This window comes from Thunnus maccoyii, chromosome 22 (genome assembly GCF_910596095.1).
Source record: "Thunnus maccoyii chromosome 22, fThuMac1.1, whole genome shotgun sequence".
Taxonomy (NCBI): Eukaryota; Metazoa; Chordata; class Actinopteri; order Scombriformes; family Scombridae; genus Thunnus; species Thunnus maccoyii.
The window spans coordinates 7,837,125-7,852,669 of NC_056554.1; the positions used below are offsets into that span (position 1 = coordinate 7,837,125).

General features: G+C 38.5%; 1 protein-coding gene and 2 non-coding genes across 13 annotated transcripts in view; 1 reads left to right on the top strand and 2 right to left on the bottom strand.

The window, feature by feature from the left end:
• Nucleotides 1-15,545, top strand: part of LOC121889333 (meiosis 1 associated protein) — a 66,599-nt gene that overhangs the window by 10,718 nt on the left and 40,336 nt on the right. The gene's annotated exons all lie outside the window — the stretch shown is intronic.
• Nucleotides 7,462-7,533, bottom strand: trnaa-cgc. Its single transcript has one exon. It is a non-coding gene; the product is annotated as a tRNA-Ala (tRNA).
• trnaa-cgc lies at nt 9,126-9,197 on the bottom strand. The gene has a single exon. It is a non-coding gene; the product is annotated as a tRNA-Ala (tRNA).

The following is a 15,545-nucleotide window of genomic DNA, read 5'->3' on the forward strand; positions in this document are numbered from 1 at the left end:
TAACAGTGGAGCAAGCTGAGATGGCAATCTTGGTTTTTATTTCAAACTAAATAATACTAAAGCAGAGATCATGGATAAAGAATGACCACAGAGGTGTGGAGGACTTATTTTTGTTGTTAAAAGCAGATATAATCCAGTTTAATGTCACATGCTGTCCTGTAGTGTCCTTTCTCTTAATCCAGTGCGTCAGAAAACCCAAGGGGTTACCAGATGAGCAAAGGAATAAGAAAGAAAGAAAACACAAATGTATGTTAAACTCTTATTTTTCTGATTTGTTTTTTCTTGTGAAATACTGGATACTTTCACTTCTTCAGGCCTCTTAAAATCCTTCAAATTAAACAACCCTAGAAGTTTAGTTTAACTACCTACAACTCATGTGCACAATAAGGCCATAACCTGTCATGATGGATCAAGTAGACTTTGCTTTATTTTAAGGGGTCACAGGCCAAAAAGGTTGGAAAGCACTGTCAAAAGCTATTGACGAGGTGTTACGGGTAGCCTTTGATGCCAAGTGTTACGGTGAAGATGAAGGTGGAGAGTTAAACTCACTCACTTGAAGTTATGAATTAGGATGAGCACAAGGAGAAAAATGGCATGCAGTATTAGTCTGTCTTCCATCTTATGTCTTGTAGTTTCCCTTCGTTTGAGTCTGTGTGAACCTCTGTTGTTGTTCTGACTGTGAAAAAATATCTAGAAGAAAATCCACAGGAGCGACTGGAGCCTTCTGCAGCACCATTACCAGTACAAATTCTTTTGCGTTTATTCTATTTATCGATCAACATGGGTGATGCTTATTCTAGCCTCTCTCCAGTGTCTAATAAAAAAGCAATGCCATTCAACAAAGTAATGTTTGGAACGGAGCCTTGGAGACATGGTTTAGTAGTTACCACAGTGAGGCCTACACCCTTTTAGCTGCTGTGATGCCAATGGGACTAGATCACTGCGTTCCTCCTTGTTTTCTCAGAAGTGTTTATAGCACTGAGTGCTTGAAACAGGAGTGTCACTCAAGCTCTTTGGTACCAAGGCATACACTCTCAAATGTTAACATTAGTGGTGCTACTACCCACGTAAAGTTGTTTTATTATAAATCCTTGTTTCCACAGTGAAGAAAACATGATTGTTGCTACATACACTGTTTTATTGGTTTGGCTCTGGTTTCAAAGAAATTATGAATGTTTTTATACCTACTGTGTAACAGCACTGTCAGTTTGAATATGCATCCCCTTGTGTTGTCTGCCATTACCAGTTCTCTCATAAATCCAGAAGGTTTAAACACAGAGACTTGGTAACATGACAAATAGTACAACAGCATTATGCAGTAGAGGACTCCTTTTTAATTGGAATGTTTGTTGTGAATATAAATTTGGAGATTTTTATTTGGTTTGGTATTCATTTTACTCTGTTTCACCACTGTCTGTGCCATCTCAGTTGAGTATTTGTTTTACCTAATTGTGATCTTTTCACAAAACCTTTGCTAAAACTTCGCACAGTACTGTACATAATGAAAAACGAGTGTGTAAAGACCTTCTGTACGATATTTAAGTTTGTCACATTCCTCACAGTAAAACCGCAGACATTTTGGATGAGGTACTGTAAGAATTGGCCAACACAGAAAAGGGAATGGGGTCAGCGTTGCTTCCAAGAGCTACGCTGACCTCAGAGGTCGTCTGGCAGAAAACAGAAGAAGGCTTAAATCAAAGATAAGAAGTTTATCTGTTCCGCTAGTATAAATTCTACTCAGCATTATTGGATGATCAAAAAGGTCCTGAAATAGTGTTTGAAGTGTTAGAAGTTAAGACACTCACACACAAGCAGGATTTTGACTCAGAGATACCAGCTATGTATAGGGCAGATATATTATGGAGGAAGTGATGGGGTCCTGCAAATCTTTTTAAACAGTTCATTAACTGGAATGTAATTGGACTGTAAAAACAAAGATTAAGAAAAAAACGATACAAATGAAGAAATTAATCCTTCATTAAATCCTGTAGATCAAATTGTAATATATTTGTAAATAAATCATTTAAAACCAGTTCATGTACAAATTAATTTTTGCAGTTGTAAGTACAGTAGACAGCATGGTTTGACAGCTTGTGTGACTAATAGACTAAACGTGATAAAGTCAAATGTAGAAAGCAGTCTTGACTCTGGGAATACTCTGGAATCTGGGTGCGGAATCTTAATCATGTCCGTCTGTGTGTTAAGATGCTGGATGGGAATGGTCTGTTAAAGGCAAATACATCTCCCTTACACAGGCTATTTATTTTAGCTATGTGTGTGCCTGTCAGTCAGTCCACGGAGTGCAGTATATTATAGGAGGTGGGTGGAGTGTGAATTTTTTTCTTATGAGCCAAAGTGAAACTTTAAGAAAAAGACTTTTTCTCTCTCTCTCTCTCTTTCTGTCTCTCATCATTTTTACATACTTCTCTCACAGCTAAAAAAAGATGTAACAACTCACAACTGAGCGCGTATGTGTGTGTGTGTGTGAAGTACCTTAAAACAGTAGTGGACAGACACAGTAACAGAGCACAGTGCAGCTGCTTCGTTGAAACGTCTATCAAGCAGCTGTTACGCAAATGTCTCACTTTTCGAAATGCCAACAGCCATTGTGTTAAGACTGCGGGTGCATGATTGAGATGCAGCGTGTTTTTATTGCGTCTGGCAGCAAAACTCTGAGGTCTGCTTAGTGTGTGTATATGCCTGTTTGAATTTTACACCTTGAGAGTGAGGACATTATTGGAAAGTGAGAACATATTTGGTTTGTCTTCACATCTTCAAAGTGCTGTGTGAGAGTTAAGACTTTGTTTTATGGTTAAGGTTAGAACTGGGTTTAGGTTAATGTAAGAAGGGTGGTTGTGATGGTTAAAGTTACGGGCAAGGAAGTGCTCTATTACAATGAGGTCCCTCACAAGAATAAAAGTTCAAACATGTATATGAGTGTCTCAGGAACAACGCCTTGATACGCATCCTGTTTTTGTTCAAATTCAACTATCCTTGAATCCCAGGCCTATTCTGTAATTGTACATTCGAGCACCAGGGAGAAGATACAGAAATGGGTCATGGAGCGAGAGGGAAGGAACAGAGACGGAGAGAGAGAGAGAGAAGGGAATGATTATGGCACCAGTGGTTTTGATTTTCCCCTTCACAGTCAAACAACCAAGTTGTTGACTCAAATACAGTCAACAAGTTGTCCCAAACTACATGCAGCAGTTCCCTCGACACAGTTAGAGACAAAATCTGTAAACTACATCACTCTGTTTGATATGAAGCTTAAGCATCAGTGATATAATAATAATAATAATAATAATAATAATAATAATAATAATAATAATAATAATAATAATAATAATAATAATAATAATAATAATAATAATAATAATAATAACTCTTATTGCCAATATTAAATATCCACAAATTAGTGAAAATTTACATTACATTATATTTTCAAATATGAACCATGACTGTTTCTGAAGAGTAGCGTCTATTTTCATAAGTCAACCACCTCATTCAAATTATTTTCAATATTAATATTCTCAATTTTCCCACATATTGTATCATAAAAGTCAGAGAGATAATAACTGTTGCAAACAAAGCATAAGAGTTTGCTTTTTTATCATTGAGCAAGAGGGATGTGACTCCTCCGCACGAGTAGACAATGCAGAGGAGTCTTGTTTTATTCCCCATGATGAAATTGGGGTCAGAATTTGATGAAAGTTGATGAAATGATGCAACTCAACACTTTGGCTGGCCAAAAGGGGATGCTGGGACTATCTGTCAAAACATGGTTGTTACTGATTGTCCCAGGGCAGTGTATATATTTTCATATTTTACTGAATTTAGCTTCTGTTGACGTCAGTCGTGTCCTTATTAAATGTGGTCACTTCACAGTTGTTGGTTTGTCACTTTCAGAAACGCTCAGACCTCAGTGACAAGAGAGGAAGGAAGTAGAGGTGAAGGAATACAGGCAGAAGAGAGAGGGAGGGAGGGATGGAACAACACTTTTCACAGCGAGAAACACAGTGTGGGAAAAGAGGGAGAGAGAACGACTGAGAGAGATACAACGAAAGGTTGATAAAGGGAGGAATAAAAAAGAAAGAGTCACAGACAGAAAAGGAGATCAGACAGGTGTTGACAACAGAGTCAGTAGGTAGCCAGTTGCCCTCTGGCTCTTCATCACTGAAGCCAAGGACATGGGGTGACATCACCTAAGGCTGACAGTTTTTCTGGCACTAACACAAGTAGCCTTTTAGTGAGCTGCCCTTCTGGATTTTGTGTGTGAGTGTGTGTCTTCTCGTCTGCCAGTCGGTGAAATATTGCCCCATCTGTGCTGTAACTTTGCTCCAGGAGAGCCTGTCAACCCACAGCTAGAAAGTTATCACTTACTCGCAAATGAATCCACCATTTATTCTGCACACTAAAGGAAGTTCCTTCCTCCAGACTAGAGAAATATAAACTTTTGTCCATCTTTCCATGTCCTTTCATCTGCTGTTGTTGTGTGTATGTGACAGCGGTGCATTACAATGACAACGTTTACATGCACAAAATATTCTGGTTTTTGCCCTTATTCTGAAAAAAGACAATATTCCTACTAAGCTGTTTACATGGCCAATGAAAGTGAGTGTTCCACTAATATTCCCCTTTACATGCAGCCATGCGTTCTCCGTTTATCACGTCAAAATATGGAAAAGTGAAACGGCTGGAGCTGCTTGTGCCATTTTGCTTCTTTGCGTCAAAATAAAATTGTTTTCAACTGGTGACGTATATCCAAAAACCTGTTTATCCAAGTCTCTCAAAATGTTTAAAGGTAGGTGAGTTTGTCCTTCCGACCAGAAATATGGGCTTATCTTTTGGACATGCATCTGTCTCCCAGCTTTGCAAACTGTTGGCTAGTTGGTTTGTTTACAACACACAGAGCTGACTGTAAACAGGCAAGAGGGCCGTGTGACGCAAACTGCGGTAAAAACCCCCAGTTGAGACACATATCCCGAATGTGCTGTATACATGTACACAGAATGCTCCTAAAACCAGAATAATATCAGCATATCCCACATGTCGGAAAATGCTACATTCAGAATAAGGCCTAATTTGGAATATTCAAATATGCTGTTTATATGACCGGTATCAAATTCAGAATATTGTCATATTCAGATTAATTGTGGAATATCAGTGTGCATGTAAATGTAGTCATTGAGACATGAGCATGCATCTCTTTGTCCAAATTGTGTTTGTGTCCAGTGTATGTGTGCGTGCATGCACGCAATCTGTTGCACAAAGACCAGCTCAGAAACCTAATTTCCAAATTATTATTCAAAGTCTTGTTACAGCTGGTGTCATTTTCTAAAGATGTGTCACACATTTACAGTATGTAGGCTACATATGTTTATTAAAATGCACATTCAAGCACACCCTCAAAACTTATGTATATTTACTCCCAATACAGATTCATGGCTTCTAAAAACAAGCGTCTGTGTTGGGTGTGAGACATTTTATTTTTGCACAGTCATAGTCAGCACTAGAGGTCACCCACAGTAACAGGCAATCATGCACGTACACAGACACAGCATCTGGAGCCGCAACAGTGATAGATTACAACCATCTGCCTGTCTCCCATGAACACCTGAATCTCTCTCTCTCTCTCTCTTTCTCTCTGTCTCACACTCTCTCTGTGCCTGCTTAAACCCAAACAATATGACAAGATAAAGAATAAACTTGAAGAGAATTTAATCTCCATTTTTTCAGGGGTTGAGAGATTCCCTAAAGTCTGATATCATCAATCCACTTTACTCCTTTCTTCGCTCTTTTTTGTTTGGTAATATGTGGAAATTGCATTTGTCTGCTTACCATATCCTGTGACGGTTTGATAGATTTCAACAGATTTGCTGATACTCAGATTAGAAGGTTTTTAAGTAAGCTTGGAGGACGAGTCCCCCTCCTTAAATGTTGTCTTCTATTTAGATTGGCCACAGCAGGTCAAAAGCCCTTGTGCTAATTTTGGCACAAGGGCTTGTTGTTGATGTCTTTAACAAGATGGATTACAAGAAGTGGAGATACTCGGACCAATGCAGTGACCCGGTCAAACCTGCTTTGACGGTCTATCCGAATAATTCAACACTCCCGCGGCAGCCTATGCTCCTTCATGACCCTCTTCTCGACAGGGTTAAATGCAGGAAGAGATATGGAGACAAAAAAAACAGGTTGCTCAATGAGGCTATAGCCCCTGTCAAAATGAAATATAAAAGTCAGTATGAGTTGTTACTACAATTGTAAAGAGAGAGAGAACCAGAGAGTCATATTTGATACAGACGTTAAGGGTGTTTTATTTTACATTTATTGTTTTGCAGAGGCACAGTAGCTAAGGTATTCTTTCTGAAAACTCCTTATCTAGTTGACTTACTGAATGGATGTTATCACTCTTCCAGAAATCCTCATTTCCACTATCAAGAGATTATAAACCCATTTAAGATAAGCTACAATAAGAGAGGAAACGTCTGTTTCTCTCAACTTTTTGTCTTGTTGCTCTTTGCTGATACTTTGATTTGATAAACGTCTACAGTCTTATAGGTCTATTGTGTATTGTAGGTTTGTCATGAGACACATGATTACTCTTTACAGTTTTTCAGAAGTGCACAGAGTCAGTTCTGAAGCAGAAAGCAACCACTGCTGAATGAAAACAACACATCTCTGAGTCTATAAATGGTGTGAATTTCAGTGAATCACAGTGTGAGTTTGCATATAAATTCTTTCACTACATAAAGTTGTTCCACCATCAGAAATAGACTTTTCCATAGAGGCACTTTTCTTTGAAAAAAACTCATCTCCATACCTGACAAAACATATCTAGTTTCGTTGACGAGCGCTTTTTTTTCATATCTGAAATATCTTCACATGATGTTGGGCCGCCGCAGGCTTGACAAACCACTAATGTTTCATGTCACATTGCTTTTGAACTGCTTTAAAAGAATGTGACACCATTACTCCACAGAAAACGTCTTAATGTGTTATTTTATTAATGATAGTGGTAGCTGTCTCAGGAACTGATTCAGAAAAGTTTATCCCCTGCTGATGTTAAACTCCTGTTCCTTAATGTTTCTCGACAGACTCTGCAACAGATTCTGAGGCTAAATGAACTTTAAAATCTTAAGAGGAAGTTCCTGTTGACGGCTAAATTAAAATTGCATCAACAAATAACCGAGTGGAAAAGGTCTCAGCTAGGTTTTACCTTCTGAACATATATTTGCTGATTCTGAACTAGACTTGTGTAAATAAGTTGGTGTTAATGCTTTATTCATATGAAATGGCCCGTGCATGGCTGCTATTTTCACATGTTCCTGCAGTGTCATGTTCAACAGTGATTCAATCTGCTCCAAGTCCAGTTCAAATTCACCCTTAAAGGTACCTTGTGGAGTTTTGCTTTTACCACTATCAGCACTATGGATGTTCTCAGCTAACAATAACTTTAGATGGAGATGCTGGGGATTGAACCCAGGACCTTATACATGCGAAGCATACGCTCTACCACTGAGCTACATCCCCCTTTACTGTCACTGCACCTACAGCTACATGGCGCTCAGGTGGCACCCTAGGCACCATCCCTACCCCCCTCACACCACAAAAGCATTTATTTAGAATTAATTGATAAAATTATCCCATGAGCTCATCTCATCCTCTTGAACCTTTTAAATGCATAAACAGTTTAATGAGCTGAGAGTCCAAGCTGGACTCTCCTCTAAAAGATTAACATATCTGAAATGTTATTACTCTGAAATTTGTTTGTTTGTCTAACAACATCCCAAATGTATTGTACAAAATCCCAAATATGCTTTCGAGCAGATGATGTTGAATTTATATCTCAGGAGAGACTGGAACTCTGTGTCAGTGTGTTGAATACACACTTGATTAATTTCGCATTCATTCAGAGCACATTTACAAGTTCACAAAAAGTGCTCTCTTCTGAAAATACTACGAGAAACACAAGTAGAACTAATCTACTGACAACACGGAGCATGCTTTTGCCTCCACAATTTGCATGTGTAATTAACTTTTTTTTCTCTTTCTCTCTCTCCATCTCTGTATCAATCGGCTGCGCTGCACTTCTTCAGCACCCTGACGCCCTCAGCGTTTGCCTACACTACAGCAGCATTAGAGAAACATTTTTCCAAAACCTTTAATAATTCATCCTAATTTCAGAGTAACCGAGTGAGTGGCACTTCATCCCGAACTGTGAGAACATTTGCAGATAGATGTTGAAAAGAGTTAAGTATCTGCAGCAGTTGTCATTGTGGTGGACGATGCATCATTTGACCATTTTCACCTTTTCCACAAACCCAAAAAATAACTAAAGTAATGTGTATGTGTTCAGTATATGTGACATTGCATGCCTTTTGTGTGCAACTGGACATTATTTGTTGTTTTTGATTGGTTTTCTACATATTATTTAAATCTATGCAAATGAGTGTCTTTGTGTCTTTGTGTGTTCTTAACTCTTTTCTCTCTGTCAGAATTTGCCTCATAATAGGGCTCAGTATTATGAAAATCCATGTGACGCGTGCTTCTCAAAACTCCCTGTAAATCCCTCTCAAATGGCTTCCAGCATCTGTTTCCTCAGCATATTTCGACAAATATTCATTCAAACAGTTTTAGTATTCACTTCGATTTATCAGCTTTGTCAAGGCATTTATTTCATTCAAAAACATGGTTTGCAAAAGCTTCTCCAATTGACAACATAGTCATTCCATCCACATATATTAAGTCCCGAATCCAGGTTTTGAGTGGCAGTCTTTATCCTGTTCAAACACCATCCACAAAACCGTTTTGTGATTGCTGGTGGAGTCTGTCTATTACCCAGTCATTGATCTATCCTCCATCTTTCCTCCTACCTCACGTCAATAACCTCCTTTATTGCTTTTCTAGTTTAGCTCTGAGGTAAACATTATTTCCTCTCTCTCACACAAACACACACACACACACACACCCCCCAACACAAACTTGTTTGCCTTTGTTCTGAACTGAGGAAATAATGCATGCAAAGTATGTCCTCTCACAATGAACTACATCCCTCCAATGTATCTTATTGTGTATCTTTAACGTAAACTTTGATAAGGACAGAAGCTTGAGAGAATAAGAGTTGGAGATGCTGGGGATTGATCCCAGGACCTCATACATGCGAAGCATGCGCTCTACCACTGAGCTACATCCCCTCCAAAAATCCTTTCTGTAGTGTTTATCTTAAACACAAACCATTATTTTAATGTAAAAAAGCTCTAAAGGAGAGTTACAAATGGAGATGCTGGGGATTGAACCAAGGACTTCATACACGTAAAGCACATCCTCCTTTCTTAATGTTGCTGTACAGTATGTTACAAGATTAAACTATCAGATTGCTGTCTCGCTGTATTTTGTGATAAATGAGCTGAAGAGCATAGTATACTGTTTCTTTTAGTATGTAGAAACCATAACAGCACTAAAGGAGCATTCCTTCCAAAACTTAACAATTCATCCTGATCTAATAATCTAAAAACTGATAGAAAAAGTGTCACTTTAACTCAGAACATTCACAGTTACATTTTGAAAAGAACCTGAAGCAGATTTGAGCTACCTCTGATCCACACATTTCTGCTGGCATCCCACTATTATTATTTGGACTGTGTGCTTCTTCCTGACCTGTATGTGACTGTACACATGCAACAGGCTCACACTTGTTTGTACTTTACTTTTGAGAACATTATACAGGTTCACATTCTTTCACTGACTTGGTTTTCACTTGCTCCTCTTGTTCATATCGGCCATAACAAGATCTCCTTCTAACATGCCACCAATGTAAGAGGTGAGAGACAATATCCTCAGCTCTCGTTCTGTGCAAAAATATATTTCATAGTTTATTTGAAGCTAATATGAGGCGTCAGGAATCTGAGTTAGTCAAATCAAGTGGGTATCATCCAAAGTTACAACCTTTTTAGTAGAAAAATCACCCTTTCTGTGCTGAGCTGCAGTGGAGGGATAGCAACACAAAGAGGGAATTTAGTACTAAAAATTCTGCCACTTTGGAAGACACCTACTTTATGGTCCTACCTCACACCGCTGAAGCCGGATATTAGCTTCAGCTGAACTGTAATGTATTTTTGCACAGACCGAGTACTGTGGATTTTCCTCCCATCTCCTACCCATTTGGAAGGGATGTCTTAATAAGCAGTATGAATATAACATAATATAACATTAATATAACATTAGGAATGACTAGTGCAGTGCCCTTTCAAAATGTGCCCCTGCTGCACTCCGACACAGAGCTCAGCAGCTCACTGTTCGCTTGTTTATTCAAAGCTTATTAATATTAAACGTATTGTGTATCCAAATTGCACCAAAAGAACGTCTGTCTCTGCAGTTGAGTGATTGCTGTTGAGTGTTTGATGGTTATTTATTCGTGCTTAAGAACGTAACTCCTATGAAACAACAACGGCTTTTTCTCTCAGAGAAAACTTTCCAGCCTGTGTCTCTGTCGCTGACTCGTGCTCTCAGCTCAGTCACCCTCTCTCTCTCTCTTTTTGTTGTGTCTTTTTAAAATGAGTCAGGAAACCCACAACAAAGCCTAACTTTTAACGTATCAAACGAAGAGAGATGTCGTCCCCTCCTCTCCCCTCAGAGTTTAAGTTTATTAATATTAATCATTCCACATGTCCAAATTGCACCAAATTCGACACAGCACTCCCTTTGTTCCCCAGCAATGCACCCGCCAAGTGTGAAGTCGATCGGATGAACGGTTTGAAAGAAAACTGAATAGTAGGTTATCATTTGATGTATTTCTTGAATATATCATAAATATTTCAGATAGTGTTTAAGTTCAGTTTAGTGTTAGTTTGTGTTTCACACATGTTCTAAATTCCTCTGTGCTATGTCTATACTAAACTTAGTTCTTTGTTGTGTAAGATGAGGTATTTGTGTGTTTAACAGTTAAGTTTATTCTGTTGTACTTTAACCTGAGCCAGTGATAAGATAAACTATAGTTATGTAGATGTTTATGTGTAAATCTGATAAGCTTTTTTAGAGGATAATGTGGTTTGTCCTTAATTTAATATAGTAGTAATGTTATTTTTTTGATGCTACTTGGTGCATGCTTATGTACTGTCATATGTGGTCGTGAAGAAAGACTGTTCCGAGGTTAGTTGAACTTTTGACTTGTGTTTCTATCTGAGGGTTGGTTGCTGACTTGTAAGGTTAGTAAACAGATGTCTTAAATTCTGTTCAAGTAGTATTTAAGGGACTGGTTAAGTGCCAATTTTTCAGACAAAGAAAAGATAGCTAGGTGGTATGAATCTTTGTCTCCAGAACTATGATGCATTATACTTCTGATTGTATTGTTTGATTACATTATTTCATAACCTAACAATGCTCTCTTTGTGTGTTTCATATTCATCTGGGCATCTGACTGTTGTTGTGGGAACCTGTCCTTTAAATTCATACCTTACAATTTTTCTTGATTGCTTACACACTATAACCGTGGACGTATTAACTAAACATCTCAAACCATGACGTCACCTACCAAAAGACAGACCCATTTCCCAAAAATATAAACACTATGCCCCTGTTTATGCTCATTTAGAAAGCACTGGCATTTAATGTCATAAACTCAGGTCATCACAGCTGGAACCCAATTAACACATAAATCTCAGGTGGAAAAACTAAGGGCCAAATACAAAAAAGGATTGCGTGGCTTTTGCGGCCGCTAAACCTGGGCAAATGAGACAAATAGCGTGTAATTCACAAAGCACCTGCAAAGAGCGAAATGCACTGCAAACTGCACTGCCAAGCAAATAGCGTCATGGTGCACCTGTGCCATTTACGTGTATGTAAATTGGGTAATATTCATACATTCTACACAAAATTGGCCCCTTTCTATGCAAATTAACCTTGTTGCAAAAACAGTCTAATTCACAAAGACCAGCGCTAATTGCCACATGCAATTAGGGTGGAGTTATTAGCGTCTTCAGATAGTTGGTGTTAACTGCACACACACTCACTCCTCACGCACTCTATCTCTCTCTGTCTCTTTCTCTTCAAATCTTCAAGCTTGGGAGGCTTGAAGATTTGATATTGAATGATATTAGGGGCAAAATCTACAGTCAGACATTGGGGTGGAGGGTGGGGGGGATCAAGTGGGGCTGTGGGCTTATCTCGGATTTAAAAATAAAAAGAACATCGCTGACCAAGCTCAGGATTCATCCATACAGTGAGGGGCTGCTTTATTACAAACAGTTCCACAGTTTAAACCTGGAATGTGTGTGTAACAGCTGACCTGTAGGTGTGTGGCAAAATGCAGAACATTACAGTAATTACTGTCAGATCCTGAGTGATCCGATGTTAATGAAGTTACCGTTGCTGTGCCGCGTGCGTGAATGCACACAGCCTCTTTTACAGTTTGGAGACGCACTTATCGTTTCAGCTGCTGTGTGATGCTGCAGCCAACTGAGGGCAAAAAACACAACATCAGTACTAATATTTCTTCGAAATCCCAGTGTCAGACCTGCCTGAGTCACATTAATAGCTGTATTTTGACATTTGACATTTCAGTAGATTGTTATAGATACGAAATACTAGAGAAGTAAAAGAAGCAAAATACATGAAAGTTGGTTTGTCATTGTGCTCTGTGTGTGCGCACCTCTGTTAATTAATGACATGCAATTTGAGGCTTTTGTGCTCTCCGCAGTTTTCATTATGGACCAATCTGTGTGCTGAAATGTGGAGAAAAGCCTGAAACCCTGGAAACAGCTCTGCTCACTCAAACAGATGCAAAACAGGGGCGAGTTGCACTCAACTGCAAAACTTTATGGGTGAGTTTGCGCTGCGATATCATCAGTGCAAAACCTTTTGTGAACAGGACATTAAAACGGGGCAGATTGCGGGTGCAAATGTTGCGCAATACACAGCGCTATCAGCGGGCATAATCCATTCTTTGTGGATTTGGCCCGAAGAGTCAAAGTTGTTCACACACCAATCAGAACCTCAGGATAGATAGATAAAGGGCCACGAGTCAGTGGATCCACAAAGACTTGAGGCAGAATAAATGTGATTTCTTTTTTTATGTACAAACTGTTTTTATTTTCATTAGTTTATATTGGTAAATACATGGAAATGATTTTATTTACTATATTCTATGTTTTTATAAGTTGCATATTTTTACAGTACATTTACTTTTTCACTCACTTTCAGTTTATTTCACTACAGTACATTGAGGAATCAAAATGTCTTTATATTGTGTTAATTATGTAAAGAGGTTGCTCTGGGGGAAAACCATAAGTGCCATTATTCATTGCAGTAACTGTACTTACAGTAGTGTTTTGAATTGATCTCACCAGTGTGTAAAGTCTGGTTTAGGCGTAAAATAACACATAGTGTTGAGTTGGTTTGGTTTTGACGTGATTTGTGAAAATGAGAGTGTTATGCATTTGTGTTTCGAGTTTTGGTGAAATGGTACCTAATTTCAAGAAACGTATCTTGGCAGGTGAAAAAAACTGTTAAGTTAAAAAGTAGCTAGTTTAGCCATAACGTCAGCATAGATGGTTGCTGCTGTAATTTTAATCTCAAAACTAAAAGCTGCACATCTTTCTCCTGTACTGTCCTAGACTTTACTACCTGAGAACAGTAATTGCATCACACATTTTATCACTGTATTGTGCTTAAATGGGAAAAACTGAGAAATGAATTCGCCTTTAACCTTCCAAAATCATTGGAAGTTCATCAAGTTCAGTGCTGCAGCAGCATTTACTTAAATCATGCTGAGAAATAAAGATTGCAATGTCAATGTAATATAGTAGAGAGTACTTTATACTGCTGCTGATTTTTATTTTTTCATTTCATCTTACATGTTGTGTGTGTGGGAAGTGTTGGATGATGGCTGATTATAAGGGAAACAAATCAGGGGATGTAATACAAAATGAATTCCGTATTTAATAGCAGCAATAAGAATAGTAAGGATTGCTGTGCTTAATTGGTCTTGTAACATCATTACTAAGATTAAAACGTTAGCTCATAAAACCACATGACAGTGCATGCTATTTCGGTGTTCTTTTTATCTAAGACCTTTTAAGCTAAAGGTAGAAGCAGTCTAAAAGCAGACTCATATCTTGGACAAATAGCTCATACAAACTGACACTCCATCAGCAATTTCTGGATCCCTCTTTCAATAGAAAAGGATTATGGCCCATTATATCTCCCCTAATCCTCTCTCTCTCTCTCTCTCTCTCATCTATCTCTATCTCTCTCTCTTCATTTTCTTCTTCTCTTCTCAAACTGTCCACATTGCTAGCTCAGTGTTTTACCCTCCAGATTGTTCTTTTCTTCTCTTGTCTGCCTGTCTGTCCAGTTTGTACCAGAGATAAGTAGCCAGATGACAGTTGTTGTGGTTAAGACTGAAACAGCAGAGATACTGTGTGTGTGTGTGTGTGTGTGTGTGTGTGTGTGTGTGTGTGTGTGTGTGTGTGTGTGTGTGTGGTCCAGATATCATGTTGTGGGGACATAAATCTGTTTATACAGTCATTTTGTGAGGACTCGCCTTAAGGTTAGTTTAGGGTTATGTTAAGGTTAGTTGAGGCGTGTGTGTGTGTGTGTGTGTGTGTGTGTGTGTGTGTGTGGTCCCTACAGGAGTAATTTTACCATATAACTTAAACTTTTCTTTTAATCATGCTCTGCTTCACAGGATCTGCCTTGCCCCATCAAAACGTAAAAGAGAGATGAGAGGACTTTTTCCTCTTTCCCTTTCTTCTCTCTCCGGCTAATTAATTACTTTCTCCACCTCCTTCTTTTTCCTTTCTTCCTATGTGTCTCTTGTTAGGAGGAGGAGGAGAAGGAGAAATTATCTGCTAAGTTTTTGTCTCCCACTTTCTCTCCTCCCTCTTACTTATCAGACTTTCTGTGAAGTATCCCATTTCCTCTCTTCTTTTATCTTGTTCTTACTTTATCTCCCTTGTATTACCATAGATTCATAATGTATTAACCTAGATTTATTGTACTCCTCTGCTAAAACCACTTGTGATTTTTCTAGAAGTGGATATGCTTAGATTAAAACTAAGCTTTGTTTAATAAAATGACTATTATATCAATCTGCAACTGTGAAAGGTAGGTTGCCAGGAACTTTGTATCCATAAAATAAAACTTTTTATGTTGCCAAAATCTTTGAAACATCATGCACGAATGAAATTACGTTATGTCTAACAACCTAAAACAATGTCTGTTTTACTCTAAACACTCTACATCCATTCACTATTCAACATATATGTAGCCAAGCTTGTGGGTGTTCTGTATTGTGTAATCATATTAACTGTTACACTGCCTGCAGTACGTACTGTTTGCCTTTTCATCCTTGTGACTGCCACCTTGAATAAGTAATGCTCTTTTTGTTTAGTGTTTTCCTTCTCCTTATTTGCCTCCTCCGGAACACTTAAGCTATTTCCACACCCCACACAGTTGCACTTGGATCAGCATACATCCCACAAATCCACTTTGAGTCGCAAGAATAATGACTCTGAACATTTATGTCCCTTGAGCAGAGGATTATA